We start from the raw sequence: 15,860 nt of genomic DNA, 5'->3' as shown, positions 1-15,860 counted from the left end.
ACTTCTCTCGATTACGTGAAAATATCTGAGTTTTTTATTAATATCAATCTGAATTTCTTAATCCTTTTTTATGAATTCTGAAGCGCTCTATTTTTTAAAAGTTGAACTTCTTGTTATTTTATTTTTCAACTTCTTGTTTCCATTCTTTAATAACAAGGAAAATATGAGTTTTCTATAATCATCGAACTTCTCCGTCTTTTTAATATTGACTTCATGGTTTTTTTCTTAATCTTTTTTATGAAATTTTGAAGCGCTCTATTATTAAAAGTTGAACTTCTTGTTTCCATTCTTTAATAACGAGGAAAATCTGAGTTTTCTATAATCATCGAACTTCTTCATCTTTTTAATACAGACTTCCTGGTTTTATTTCTTAATGGTTTTCATGAAATTTTGAAGCACTCTATTATTAAAAGTTGAACTTCTAGTTTCCATTCTTTAATAACAAGGAAAATCTGAGTTTTCTATAATCATCGAACTTCTCCATCTGTTTAATTTGGACTTCCTGGTTTTATTTCTTTTAGTAACGGAAAAATCCTACTTTCTGATAGACATCGAGCCGCTCCGTTTTTAAATTTGAACTTCTAGGTTTATTTTAACAGAGAAAATCTTTTTTATAAAATTGTTTGAGATGCTTTTTTAATGAACTTCTTTGGGTTTGTAACAAGCATTGAACTTCTTCATATTTTTAATTTGAACTTCTTATTTTTAGATTTTTGTTTTTTCACTTATTATCTTCGTTTTGTACTAAAAATTGAACTTCTCGGTTATTTAAATTCGAACCTCTAGGTTTTTATATAACCCCTTTATTATTAAAAACTTAAACTTCTTTGTATTTTTAATTTGACTTTCTTGGTTCTGTAATAAACATTGAACCTCTCTATTTGTGAAATTGGAACCTCTAATTTTCTTTTGGAAACATGGAAAATGCTTTCTTTAAATAATTTTTTAACTACTATGTTTTATTTTTTTTTGAACTTCTTTGTTTTAATGAAGAAAGATAAATCCTTTTTTACAAACATTGAATTGCTTTCTTTCTTTTAATTTAAACTTTTAAGTTTTTATTTTGCTTCTTCACACCAAATTTATACAATTTTCTTCAGGAAAATTCAAACATGGTCTCTTTTATTCGTTATTACGAAACTCTTGTTTCCTTTGCATTTATATAGCTTATGTATTTGAGCTTACATACCTCTATAACCCGAAATTCACTTTTTTTACTCGGAGGGTGTGCTGGAGGAGAGATTGCTCATGGTGGGATGGGAGGACGAGGGTGCGCTGGAGGTGAGAGATTGCTCATGGTGTTTACATCAATATTTAAGTAAACATGGAACAACAGTTTTTTGAATTAAATTAAATACACTTTTTCCCAGAAACGAGAAGAATCTGAGTTTTTGTGTATATTGAGCTGCTCCTTTATTTTAAATTGAACTTCTTGGTTTTATTATTTAGTAAAGGAAATCTGAGTTTTTTATAAACATTGAACTATTTCATTAGTTAAACATGAACTTCTTGGTTATATTTTTTAGTAATGGGAAAAATCCTAGGTTCATAATAACATCGAACCGGTCCATTATTTTTAAATTGACTTTTTTATTTTTGTTTAAACTTCTATGTTTATTTAAAAAAAGGCGAATTCCATTTTTTGTAGAAACACTAAAGTCTTTTCCTTTTTTTAGTTTGACCCTCTTACTCTTTTTTTAGAAACAGAAAAAGTCAATTTTCTTAAAAAAATAAAATTTCTATCTTTTGTAGTTTAACTACTTGGTTTTGTTGTTAGAAATGGGATAATCTTTTTTTTATAAAATCAAACTGTTCTTTTTCATATTTTTAATTTGAACTTCTCCGTTTCATTTTTTAGAAACGAGGAAATACATGTTTTTTACAATTTGAACTTCAATTTTTTTAGAATTTGGACTTTTCGAAATTTTCTCGACAGACATCAAGTCAGCTTTTTCATAAACAAGAAAAGGATATATTTTCAATTTTTTTCTCGGGGCATAAACACTCTATTTTGAATTTTGGAATAGGCTTTATCGGACCGAGCAGTTGGTTTTCACTGAAACCTGAGCCAATGGTTTTTACCCTATAAACTTGGTTGGTTTTAGTCTCTGAACACCCAATCACTCATAAGTTGCAAACAAAAATGTACACCCATCCGATCTCAGATTTAATCAGGAGGACAAATGTAGCAGGCTACCAAATTAAAGCAACACGGGCAAATGTAACAGGTCTAACATCTTTGTACATGTTTGTTTTGTAACAAAATTGTCAGCAATACCCAAGGGTTGGTTCACCAATACTTATTTCTTCTCGATACCTCGTCAGCTTCAGGTTCGTGGCCTATAGGAGTGTGGCTCCCATCTCCTTTTCTGTCTGCGCATCATCAACATGTGTGTTAGAAAAGGTTCATCAACTCGTTTTTTAACCATATCATTTTCTGAATGTTAAAAATGAGACCATGGTTCAACAAGTACATAATCTATAATAATCTACAAGAGCTCATACAGAAAGACAACATGCTTTCAAGAAGCAATGACATTTTCAGTTTTTGACTAAAATCGTAAAAACTCACCTCTCCATATTGTTACTGTGGAACGATATTTTTATAGTACAAATCATTATAGGAACTTAATTACTAGCGCAAGTGAGCAGAAACAAGGTATTAGAACTAAAATGCATTTTATCAAGATAAATATGTCATCACCAATTTCACAAGTTCAGAATCACTTTAGACAGATAAAAATTGGGACTCTTTCGGCAGCTGCACGAACACCATCACTGTGCCCACTGCCGCGGCGACTGCCAATAAGCAAGATGGCTCATGGATCTTCAGCTAGCTAGCAACTTGAACTTCAGACCTAATCCAAACACTACATTCAGACTTTCACGAAGTAAACCATGTCCATTCACCTAGACTCCCCAGCAAAAACAAAAGTGTGCTCCCAAATCTATCTTACACGCAGTTTCAATTTTCACCATGCATTCTAGCCACAGCGGCCGTGCTATTGCTACCATTTTATTCAAACTACTATGAGTAATCTACGATCTGCCATGGATGCTCTACTGCTACATGATGGTGAATAACAGGAGCATCAGCAATAGCAGGACTCACCAGTCGACAAGCTCGTTGGAGTTGTGCTCTGGGGATGGAGGAGGGAATGAGCTGGAATCTCACTCACCTCGCACGACAGTGGCGAACACCTGCAACTGGAGACAGTGGCCTGCGGCAAAGCAGTGTGGGCTGGAGGATGTGGCCGCGGCGGCACGCGGGTGACAGAGGGGGCGCTGCCTTCGACCGAGCGGATGGCTGCTACGTGGTCGTCCAGGGCCAGGGAAGGGCCGTCACGAACATGGTGGCCGGAGATCACGCTGGGGGTGGCGGTGGGCTAGATCGGACCGCCCTCAACCGCATCGACGGCGAGGTGGTGGTGCGGTGTCGGGGCCGTGCGTGACACACGGAAGATGGCGGCGCGTGACGTACTGCAGGCCGGTGGTGGCGCGCTGGGCTCAGTCGCGGATGGCAGTTGCTGCCGCTTAGGTTGGACGGCGGCGGCGGTCGCGCCGGTTGGATGGCGGCGGTGGAAGCCGGTAGGAGAAGGAGGGGATCGACACGGCGAGCTCCGCCGGTGTGAGCCGGGAGGAGGTGGGGGTGGGGGACGGGATCTAGGCGGAGGTGGCCGGTGGAGGTACGGCGAGCTGCGCCGGCAATTGTCGGGAGATAACTCCAGGGAGCAGGCTGGAAGTGCATGGGCTAGGAAATGGGCAGTCAGGTCGTGGCCGATAGGCCGTTCGGTTTCTCTGTTCTTTACTTGTTCTGATCCAGGAACACCTCCTCGCGGCCTATATAGGCTGAGCTGTGATCAGAATAACTATTCTGATCCTGAGATCAGAATAGTGTTACTCTCTCTCTATATATATAGGACAAATGTTTCTCTATATAGGATAAATGTTTCCTACAAGTAGTGGTAGTTATCAACACTTGCGTTTTGTATGTTGTATGTAGTATCTACCGAAACCGAGAGTATGCACGTGTAGTATGTAGTATATAACAATGATTAGGTAGTATATATACTAATTTTTAGGTAGTATGTACCATGTTTTGAGTAAGCTCTTTTTACGTACAAATATATACGTATTTCACAGATATAACAAAAACTATGGGCTCATATGCAATTTTTTCATGTAACTTGCTTTGAAATATCTTAAATATAATATTTGTACATATTTAAAATAATAAAATAGTATATATAGTACCACATGGTAGTATATGAGATATGTGGGGTAACTACCACCGGGTGGTAGGACGGTGAGATATATATATATATATATATATATATATATATATATATATATATATATATATATATATATATATATATATATATATATATATATATATATATATATATGTACGAAGGGGGGAGGCGCCTAGAACACGCAAGATTGATTCTTAGCCATGTGCGGCGCCCACCTCCATAGTGTACACCTCCGGTCATATTCACCTAATGCTTAGGCGAAGCCCTGCATGGATCACTTCACCATCACCATCACCACGCCGTCGTGTTGACACAACTCTCCCTCGACACTTTGCTGGATCAAGAGTTTGAGGGACGTCATTGAGTTGAACGTCTGTAGAACTCAGAGGTGTCATACGTTCGGTACTTGTTCGGTCAGAATGGGAAGAAGTTCGACTACATCAACCGTGTTGACAAATGATTCCGCTTTCGGTCTATGAGGGAACATGGACATACTCTCCCCCTATCTTTGCTATGCATCTCCTAGATAGATCTTGCGTGAGCGTAGGAATTTTTTGAAATTGCATGCTACGTTTCCCAACATTATCAACATATCCAGCTTTAACGAGGGAGGGGAACAGATTATGAGGGCGATGAACATAGAGCGTGAAGGTTGGGTTCTTGTGAACCTGAGCTGCACACGACATCCTTGCAATCCTGAGCTCCTTGTAGGCGATGCCAGCTGCCTCGGAAAGCGCCTCCACATTGCACTACCACCTGGCCTCGAGGAGTTGCACCTCACAGAGGTACTGACACCACAAGTTTCATGCCTTGTATGCGTAGCCGCGTGCCCCCTGCGTAGCCGCCCGAGTCATGCCCGTCCCCCCTGTGTGTTGCTGCCATCCATAGCGGCCATGTCGGTGGTGAACTCCCATGGCTCCCAAGGTAGCCACCGGACTACAAAAGTCGAGGTGTGGAAGCGGTGGAAGAGAAGAGCGTTCCCAATGAGCATGCATCATCTAGGAGTTGCGTGGAGGAAGAGGAAACAAAAGGAAGGAGATTTTCTTTAGGAGAGATGGGGAAAGAGGGGATTTTGTCCCAGTTTATTCTTAGCAGAGACGATAAAAAGGGATGGGCCCAAGTGAAACATGGCGGCTATGGACAAGAAAAGAACCAGAAAGGAAGATATGATATGGTACTAATAAGGAAACAAATTGAAGGGTATGAAAAATAAGAAACCCAGAAACAAGAGAAGATGGCGGAGGAGAAAAGAATTGGAAAGGAAGGTGCGCTCCTTTGAATGATCGAAGCATGTTGCTGTTGTATATGATTGCGATTGTGATATGGTTTGTTGTTGTTGTATATGGAAGGTTCATTTTTTGGGCATGGAAGGTTCGTTGAGTAAAAAAATCCATGGTGGTGGTCGTTGAAAGAAAATCGATGGGAGGGGGGTAGACGGGGTCTTATCGATCGATGATGAATGTAGGAACGAATGAACGACCGACCTATGTACTACCCCTTTAAGAGTAGAGATAGTCACGACTCACTATTTAATTTTACTCTTTATGAAATACTGCATTGTCACCAAGTTGTTCATATAGTGAAATGATAGTTTTCTACATACAAGTATTTATGAAACATGGCACCTCATTAACCCATGCATGTTCTTTATTTTAAGGAACCAAGTCACGCAAAATATTGTAACATTACTCTTAGTTTATTTAGCATTTATTTGTGCCTTTTCAACAAGCACTGGTACATCGAGGTGCTATACAAACGGTTTTAACCCCTTTACGCGACGGCGTTCGGAACCGTCACCTAGTGAGTGTGGGCGACAGGGGGTCCTTCCCACATGACCCAAAAACCGTCGAGGATATGCCCTCCTGGCACACACGCTCGGCAAAATGAGGTCATGTGCGACCGGCGAGCGAGCAAATACGGTTATACATATAGTAGTGCTCAAAAAATACAATTATACAGTCGAAATCATTTCTGGTCGTTGATACGTCTCTGTCGTATCTATAATTTTTGATTGTTCCATGCCAATATTCTTCAACTTTCATATACTTTTGGCAACTTTTTATACTATTTTTTGGGACTAACATATTGATCCAGTGCCTAGTGCCAGTTCCTATCTGTTGCATGTTTTATGTTTCGCAGAAACCCCATATCAAACGGAGTCCAAACGGGATAAAAACGGACGGAGAATTATTTTGGGATATTTGTGATTTTTGGGAAGTAAAATCAACGCGAGACGGTGCCCGAGGTGGCCACGAGGGTGGGGCCCACGCCCACTCTAGGTGGGCATGCCCCCCACCCTCGTGGGTCCCTCGTAAGGCGGTTGATGCTCTACTTTGGCCGCAAGAAAGCTAAATTTTGGAAAAATATCTGGGCGAAGGTTTCAATCCAATCGGAGTTAAGAATCTCCGGATATAAAAGAAACGGTGCCAGGGCAGAATCTGGGAACGCAGAAACAGAGAGAGACAGAGAGACAGATCCAATCTCGGAGGGGCTCTCGCCCCTCCCACACCATGGGAGCCAAGGACCATAGGGGAAACCCTTCTCCCATCTAGGGAGGAGGTCAAGGAACAAGAAGAAGAAGGGGGCTCTCTCCCCCTTGCTTCCAGTGGCGCCAGAACATTGTCGGGGGCCATCATCATCACCGCGATCTACACCAACAACTTCACCGCCCTCATCACCAAATCTTCCCCCCTCTATGCAACGGTGTAACCCCTCTCTTACCCGCTGTAATCTCTACTTAAACATGGTGCTCAATGCTATATACTATTTCCCAATGATGTATGGCTATCCTATGATGTTTGAGTAGATCCATTTTGTCCTATGGGTTAATTGATGATCGTGATTGGTTTGAGTTGCATGTTTTATTATTGGTGCTATCCTATGGTGCTCTCCGTGTCACACAAGCGTGAGGGATCCCCGCTGTAGGGTTTGCAATATATTCATGATTTGCTTATGGTGGGTGGCGTGAGTGACATAAGCACAAACCCGAATAAGTAGGTTGTTTGCGTATGGGATAAAGGGCACTTGATGCTTTAATGCTATGGTTGGGTTTTACCTTAATGATCTTTACTAGTTGCGGATGCTTGCTAGACTTCCAATCATAAATACATATGATCCAAGAAGAGAAAGTATGTTAGCTTATGCCTCTCCCTCAAATAAAATTGCAATAGTGATTACCGGTCTAGTTATCGATTGCCTTGGACAAATAACTTTCTCGTGACAACAAGCTTTCTACTAAAACTAATTTAGTTGTGTCTTCATCTAAACAGCCCCTACTTTATATTTACGTGCTTTTTATTATCTTGCAAACCTATCCAACAACACCTACAAAGTACTTCTAGTTTCATACTTGTTCTAGGTAAAGCGAACGTTAAGCGTGCGTAGAGTTGTATCGGTGGTCGATAGAACTTGAGGGAATATTTGTTCTACCTTTAGCGCCTTGTTGAGTTCGACACTCTTACTTATCGAAAGAGGCTACAATTGATCCCCTATACTTGTGGGTTATCAAGACCTTTTTCTGGGGCCGTTGCCGGGGAGTCATAGCGTGGGGTGAATATTCTCGTGTGTGCTTGTTTGCTTTATCACTAAGTAATTTTTATTTGTTGTTATAAGTTGTTCTCTATCTTTAGTTATGGATATGGAACATGAAATACCAAAAAAATTAGGTGTACTTGCTGCTCATGGAGATGGGGAACCTCCTAAAACCCTCGATGCTCATTATGTGAAAGAAATTATGTACTACTTTGATAATCTTGAGAAAACCCCATTCAATTATGTTATGGGAGACACGTTGGATCAACGTGAATACTTTAGGGATTATCGCTTGACTCAAAAAGGGAAACTATTATGGGACCAAATTTAAATGTTGTATTGGTATGCTAGGAAACTATTCTTGAGATATGATTATACTTGTTGCTCTAGGATGAAGGCCCCACACCTTCCCTTTTCATGCAAATTCAATGATAATAAAACCTTAGCTTCTTATGCTAACGGTATCTATGATTACTATGATGTGGAACAAATAGAAGATTTTGTTGCCTTTATGGGTGCTTATGAGATTGAATCTATGTTTAAAAAGTTTGATGATTTTGATGATTTAGTTTATAGACCTGAAAATTTTGCTATACTTAGATATTGCTATTGAAATTATGAATTCAATTCCAATATTGATGCAATTATTGAGAAAGTCTCTGCTATCCAAGAAGAGACTAATATTTTGCAGGAGTCTAGGGAAGAAGAAATTGATGAAACAGTGAGCTCATTGGATGAAAAAGATGATGAGGAGAGCGAAGAACAAAAGGAGGAAGAGCGGATTAGCTACCCGTGCCCACCTTCTAATGAGAGTAACCCTCCAACTCATACATTATTTAATTCCCCTTCGTGCTTACCAAAGGATGATTGCTATGATGATTGCTATGATCCCTTGAATTTGTTTGAAATATCCCTTTTTGATGATGCTTGCTATGCTTGTGGCCAAGATGCCAATATAAATTATGCTTATGAAGATGAAGTTGCTATAGTTCCTTATGTTAAACATGAAATTGTTGCTATTGCACCCACGCATGATAGTCCTATTATCTTTTTGAATTCTCCCGACTACACTATAGCGGACAAGTTTGCGCTTAGTAAGGATTTTATTGATGGGTTGCCTTTTACCTTTGCACATGATGATTTTGATGAATGTAATATGCATGTGCTTGCTGCTCCTACTTGCAATTATTATGAGAGAGGAATTACATCTCCGCCTCTTTATGTTTCCAACACGATAGAATTGCAAGAAACTACTTATACTATGCATTGGCCTTTACTATGTGTGCACAAATTGTTCTTTTATGACATGCCGATGCATAGGAAGAGAGTTAGGCTTCGTTGTTCCATGATATATGTTACTTTGTGCTCATTAGTAAATTACAAATCATTGTTAATTAAAATTGGCTTTGATATACCTTGGGATCCTGGTGGATTCATTACTTGAACACTTTATGCCTAGCTTAATGGCTTTAAAGAAAGTGCTGCCAGGGAGACAACCCGGAAGTTTTAGAGAGTCATTCATGTCTGTTGAGTGCTTTTATATAGTCTAAAAACAAAAAAATAAAGAGGGGAACCCAAAACTTTTCAAAAAGGAAAGTGAAAGTGAGAAAGACAATCATTGTTGAAGTTGGGGAGCTCCTTGAACTTTGTTCATGCTCACGGAAACTTTGTGAATCTTAATTACAGAAACTTTTCATCAAAAATAATTATCCCCTTGTACAATTCCATTGTATTATAAAAATAATGTGCCAAGGTTTGCCTTTAGGATGTTTACAATGCTTGTTGGTTTGTATGGTGCAGGACATAAACTTTGGCTGTAGTGCGTGATTTTATGTTTTTAACTGGAAGGTCAAATGGTTCTAATTATTTTTGCACTGTCTTGCTATACAAATGTTTTATATTTCAAAATTTTGGTAGAATTTCTGGGGTACCATAAGTATGGTGAATGTTCAGATTGCTACAGACTGTTCTGTTTTCGACAGATACTGTTTTTGATGCATAGTTTGCTTGTTTTGATGAAACTATCAATTTCTATTAGTGCATTAAGCCATGGAAAAGTTATATTACAGTAGACACAATGAAAATACAAAATATGAATTGGTTTGCAACAGTACCTAGAGTAGTGATTTGCTTTATCATACTAACGGATCTTACCGAGTTTTTTGTTGAAGTTTTGTGTGGATGAAGTGTTTGATCGAGGAGGTCTCGATATGAGGAAAAGGAAGAGAGGCAAGAGCTCAAGCTTGGGGATGCCCAAGGCACCCCAAGTAAATATTCAAGGAGACTCAAACTTCTAAGCTTGGGGATGCCCCGGAAGGCACCCCCTCTTTCTTCAACAAGTATCGGTATGTTTTCAGATTGGTTTGTTCATGCGATATGTGCAAGTCTTGGAGCATCTTTTGCATTTAGTTTTCACTTTTATTTTATGCGCCATGCTGGTATGAGATAGTCCTTGGTTGATTTATAGAATTCTCATTGCACTTCACTTATATCTTTTGAGTATGGCTTTATAGAATGCTTCATGTACTTCACTTATATCATTTGAAGTTTGGAATGCCTGTTTCTCTTTACATAGAAAACCGCCATTTGTAGAATGCTATTTTGCTTCACTTATATTTGTTAGAGCGTGGGCATATCTTTTGTAGAAAGAATTAAACTCTCTTGATTCACTTATATCAATTTAGAGAGATGACAGGAATTGGTCATTCACATGGTTAGTCATAAAATCCTACATAAACTTGTAGATCGCTGAATATGATATGTTTGATTCCTTGCAATAGTTTTGCGATATAAAGGTGGTGATATTAGAGTCATGCTAGTGGGTAATTGTGGATTAGTAGAAATACTTGTGTTGAGTTTTGTGATTCCCAAAGCATGCAGGTATGGTGAACCGCTTTGTGATGAAGTTGGAGCACAATTTTATTTATTGATTGTCTTCCTTATGAGTGGTGGTCGGGGACGAGCGATGGTCTTTTCCTACCAATCTATCCCCCTAGGAGCATGCGCATAGTACTTAGTTTTCAATGGCTTGTAGATTTTTGCAATGAGTATATGAGTTCTTTATGACTAATGTTGAGTCCATGGATTATACGCACTCTCACCCTTCCACCATTGCTAGCCTCTCTTGTGCCGCGCAACTTTCGCCGGTACCATACACCCACCATATACCTTCCTCAACACAGCCACCATACCTACCTATCATGGCATTTCCATAGCCATTCCGAGATATATTGCCATGCAACTTCCATCATCATCATATACATGACTTGAGCATTCGTTGTCATATTGCCTTGCATGATCGTAAGATAGCTAGCATGATGTTTTCATGGCTTGTCCGTTTTTTGATGTCATTGCTATGCTAGATCATTGCACATCCCTGTACACCGCCGGAGGCATTCATATAGAGTCATATCTTCGTTCTAGATATTGAGTTGTAATATTGAGTTGTAAGTAAATAAAAGTGTGATGATCATCATTATTAGAGCATTGCCATAGTGAGGAAAGGATGATGGAGACTATGATTCCCCCACAAGTCGGGATGAGACTCCGGACTTTATGAAAAATAAAAGAGGCCAAATAAGCCCAAATAAAAAAGAGAGGCCAAAGAAGCCCAACAAAAATAATAATAATAAAGAAAATAAAAAAATGAGAGAAAAAGAGAGAAGGGGCAATGTTACTATCCTTTTACCACACTTGTGCTTCAGAGTAGCACCATGTTCTTCATAGAGAGAGCCTCCTATGCTTTCACTTTCATATACTAGTGGGAATTTTCATTATAGAACTTGGCTTGTATATTCCGATGATGGGCTTTCTCAAATGCCCGAGGTCTTCATGAGCAAGCAAGTTGGATGCACACCCACTTAGTTTTCAGTTTGAGCTTTCATACACTTATAGCTCTAGTGCATCCTTTGCATGGCAATCCCTACTCACTCACATTGATATCTATTGATGGGCATCTCCATAGCCCGTTGATACGCCTAGTTGATGTGAGACTATCTTCTCCTTTTTTGTCTTCTCCACAACCTCCACCAGCATACTCTATTCCACCCATAGTGCTATATCCATGGCTCACGCTCATGTATTGCGTGAAAGTTGAAAAAGTTTGAGATTACTAAAGTATGAAACAATTGCTTGGCTTGTCATCGGGGTTGTGCATGATTAAATAGTTTGTGTGATGAAGATAGAGCATAGCCAGACTATATGATTTTGTAGGGATAAGTTTGTTTGGCCATGTTGTTTTGAAAAGACATGATTGCTTTATTAGTACGCTCGAAGTATTATTGTTTTTATGTCAAATGATAGACTATTGCTTTGAATCACTCGTGTCTTAATATTCATGCCATGATTAGATACATGATCAAGATTATGTTAGGTAGCATTCCACATCAAAAATTATCTTTTTTATCATTTAACTACTCGAGGACGAGAGGAATTAAGCTTGGGGATGCTGATACGTCTCCGTCGTATCTATAATATTTGATTGTTCCATGCCAATATTCTTCAACTTTCATATACTTTTGGCAATTTTTAACCAAGCAGTTAACTAAACACCACAATAAATGAACCAAATATTAACTAAGCACCACATTGCACAATATAACATATTCCTAATAGAAGATCAGACAGTTAACCGAACCAAGCATGCTTAACAACTTGGAAATATAGCAATTGTATTTATTTCTCATGTATTTAGTACAGTCAAATTCGATTTACTTCTCACATGGTATACAATAACAGAATGCACCCACAACTATTGAACATCGCATTGCAGAATTGAACCAAACAGTTACTAAACACCACAACACAAATGAACCAAACATTAACTGAGCACCACATTGCACAATGTATAACCAAACCAAGCATGCTTGACAAATTGGGAATATAGCAATTGTATTTGTTTCTCATGTATTTTGTAAAGACAAATTCGATTTGTTTCTCACATGGAAGACAATACAAAATTGCAGCCTGAAGAATTGAACATCACATTTGCAGAATTGAACCAAACAGTTACCTGCAGACGACAACTAATTAACCAAATAGTTAATAAGTGAGCACCACATTGCACGACATATAGAACATATACACAGGAGCAACATATTGCATGGTAAAATTAGATAGCACAATTCACTAAATTTGTTAAGGAAAGGCAGGAGCAGCACACGCAACGGGTAAACCGAGCATGCTTAACCGGCGTAGCTAGCAAATGGCAATGTGCTCCTCTAAGATCTGGGGGTCGACACAAATGGTAGCCATCGCGACCTCATCCGCGCCTGCGACCACGATTTGCTTCTCCGCTGCCAAATGCTCCTTGAGCTCCTGGCTATACTACGTGCACCATGGCTTAGGGTGGCGCTGATTTGGGTGGAAGGTGTCGCACTCGCGCCAGCGTCGGGGCATGTGGGATGTGGAAGGAGGAGGTGGATGGGGGTCGGGTGTGGATTACCTGCCTGGAAAGGCGAGGCCGAGCAGCGTGAAGGAGGGTCACCGGCGAGGGGGGCGGCGCTGCAAGTAAGGAGTGAATGTTTCAACTTGGAAAGGAAGGCGAAAACAGGGGAAATGTGGATTTTGGTAAGGGGAGGGGGCGGGGAGGTAGATATTTCCATGGAAGCCGAAAATTTGGAATCACTTCAGCGAAAAAACTGGCGCGCAAAGTGTCATGAGACACGGTCCCTTATTCAAAACTGTGTACGGTATGTGAACATCACAAACAATTCAGATAGCTTAACCCATGTGTGATGAGTTTGCACGTCAAAAATTTTGGTTCCAATTTCCCTGGTTATAGTTCTCATCCACGTCATTCCATAATTTGGGTACACAAAGGAGACTATAGCACACCCACACTTCTTATTCGACCAAGTTCAGCAATTAAATAGAGCTAGCTGGCCTAAGCATTACTCTAACAAATTAAAGATCAGCGCTCTTAATTAAACAAAACAAAGAGTACTACAACAGCTGGTGCTCGTCGATCTCCTCCACCTCCTCCATGTCCAGCTCGTGCCCAACGATCTCCTGGGGAAGGAGCTCCATGCCATCCATCACACCATATTTGGCAAGCATCTCGCCATCCGCGTTTGCCATCTCTTTGGAAATGGCTGCCATGAGCTGGGCATGGGCAGCCGCGATCTAGGCTTGGACGGGCTCCATCGTTGCAAGGTATGCGACGGAGGAACGGACGGTTGCTCGAACACTCTCGACGATTGTCAACTCTTCAGCGGTGGGTTGCTGACCATTGTCGGAGGAGCTTCGTTCAATTTATGCGGTGATCGCCATGAGTTGGGCATGGGCGGCCTCGACATGGTCGTGGGCAGCCTCCATCAGGGCTAAGGCCCCATTGTGGAACGGACAGCTACTGTGCCGCTCTCGCCAGCTGCTATCCCCGAGGCAGATGTTGCTGCCGCCACATGAGAAGCAACAGCGGCCGTTTGGGATGCCTTGGTCGCCCGGTCGCAGATTGCGGCCGTGCTCATGCACCTTGTTAGCACGCGCATGGCGGCTGCGGTCGCGCTTCACCGGAGTGGGCCACCGAAGTTGCCCTCACGACGCGGGTCCACGTTCCCATCTTTCACCGGCGACGATTGAACAGTGAAATGATATTTGGGGAGCGAGCTAGTGTGCTTGACATGCCGGCTGTGGACTGTAGCCGACAAACCTTCTCGCGTAAGCCATGGGCGTACTCTACATCGGTGGTGCTCCAGGATAATTTGTACTGCATCTCACACGGTTGGTGATAATAAACTGTGTGGGATCTACTTGATTTTTAATTTTGATTTGAATTACATAGTAGGGTCATAGCGGGAATGGACGGTGTTTGAATTGCTAGACCTTTTATCTGCAGCGAACGTGCAACTATATGTGTGTCGTAACAATATTAGAATTGTTCAGGGTTCGTTTGCAAATTTTATACATTAAATTGGTTTTCTAGCCATTTCAGGTGCACAATTCAAAATTGAAGCACATGCTCCTATCCATAAAAACCGGTTGCAAAATCAAATGTTTGTCCTTGGTTGAGATACATGTTTTTAACATTCTAGTATATCGAAAACTCATATGAATTCATGAAACTTGACATGATATCATGGAACGGCAATGACATGCTGTGGTAAAAATATTGTCCCATTTGAGGCAGGTGTGGGTATAAGCTTCTCGCAAACCAGATCTTCTCTCACAACAAGCCTGATGGTTGCAGTAGGGTACGTGCCACCTTGGGGGACGAAATGATATATGTTGCCTCTTCTTACTTTCAAAATGTTTCTCGTGTCAACATAGGACAACACGAGTGGGTGTCAATTTTTGGGATTTTTTGGGGTTCGCTTGGACATTTTTATACATTAACTGAGTTTGCTATGCATGCATGTGCATAATTCAAGTTCGAACTACATGCACATGCTCTAATGCATATAAATTAGTTGAAAATTCAAATTTGTGCCATTGGTTGCATGCTTAGATCTCACGCAAGAAAGGTGAATGAATGTCAAACACCCTGCCACCGTTACTCAGCCGCAAACATTGAGATACCTGATTTTTAAATTCTAGTAAATCCAAAACTCATCTGAAATTCATGAAACTTGGCATGCTATCATGGAGCAGCATCAACATGTTGTTGTAATTTTTTTGTCCCATTTGGGGCAGGTTTGGGGATATGCTTCTCACAAACTAGAGGTTCTCACAACAAGCCTGATGGTTTCGGTAGGGAACGTCCCACCTTTGGGGACGAAATGATATCCATTGCCTCTTATTGCTTTCAAAAAAATTCTCATGTCAACATAGAACAACAGGTGTGTTGTGTCAATTTTTGCGATTTTTCGGGGTTCATTTTGACATTTTTATGCATTAATTGTGTTTTCAATGCATTTATGAGCACAATTCGAATTGAACTACATGCACATGCTCTAATGCATATAAATTGGTTCAAAATTCAAATATGTGTCCTTGGTTGCATGCTTAGGTCCCATGCAAGAAATGGGATAGAATGTCAAACACCCTGCCACCGTCACTCGACCGCAAACATTGAGATACCTGGTTTTTAAATTCTAGTAAATCCAAAACTCGTCTGAAATTCATGAAACTTGGCAT

The sequence above is a fragment of the Triticum aestivum genome, chromosome 1B (assembly GCF_018294505.1).
Source record: "Triticum aestivum cultivar Chinese Spring chromosome 1B, IWGSC CS RefSeq v2.1, whole genome shotgun sequence".
NCBI classification, from domain to species: Eukaryota; Viridiplantae; Streptophyta; class Magnoliopsida; order Poales; family Poaceae; genus Triticum; species Triticum aestivum.
This window is presented reverse-complemented; position numbering follows the sequence as displayed.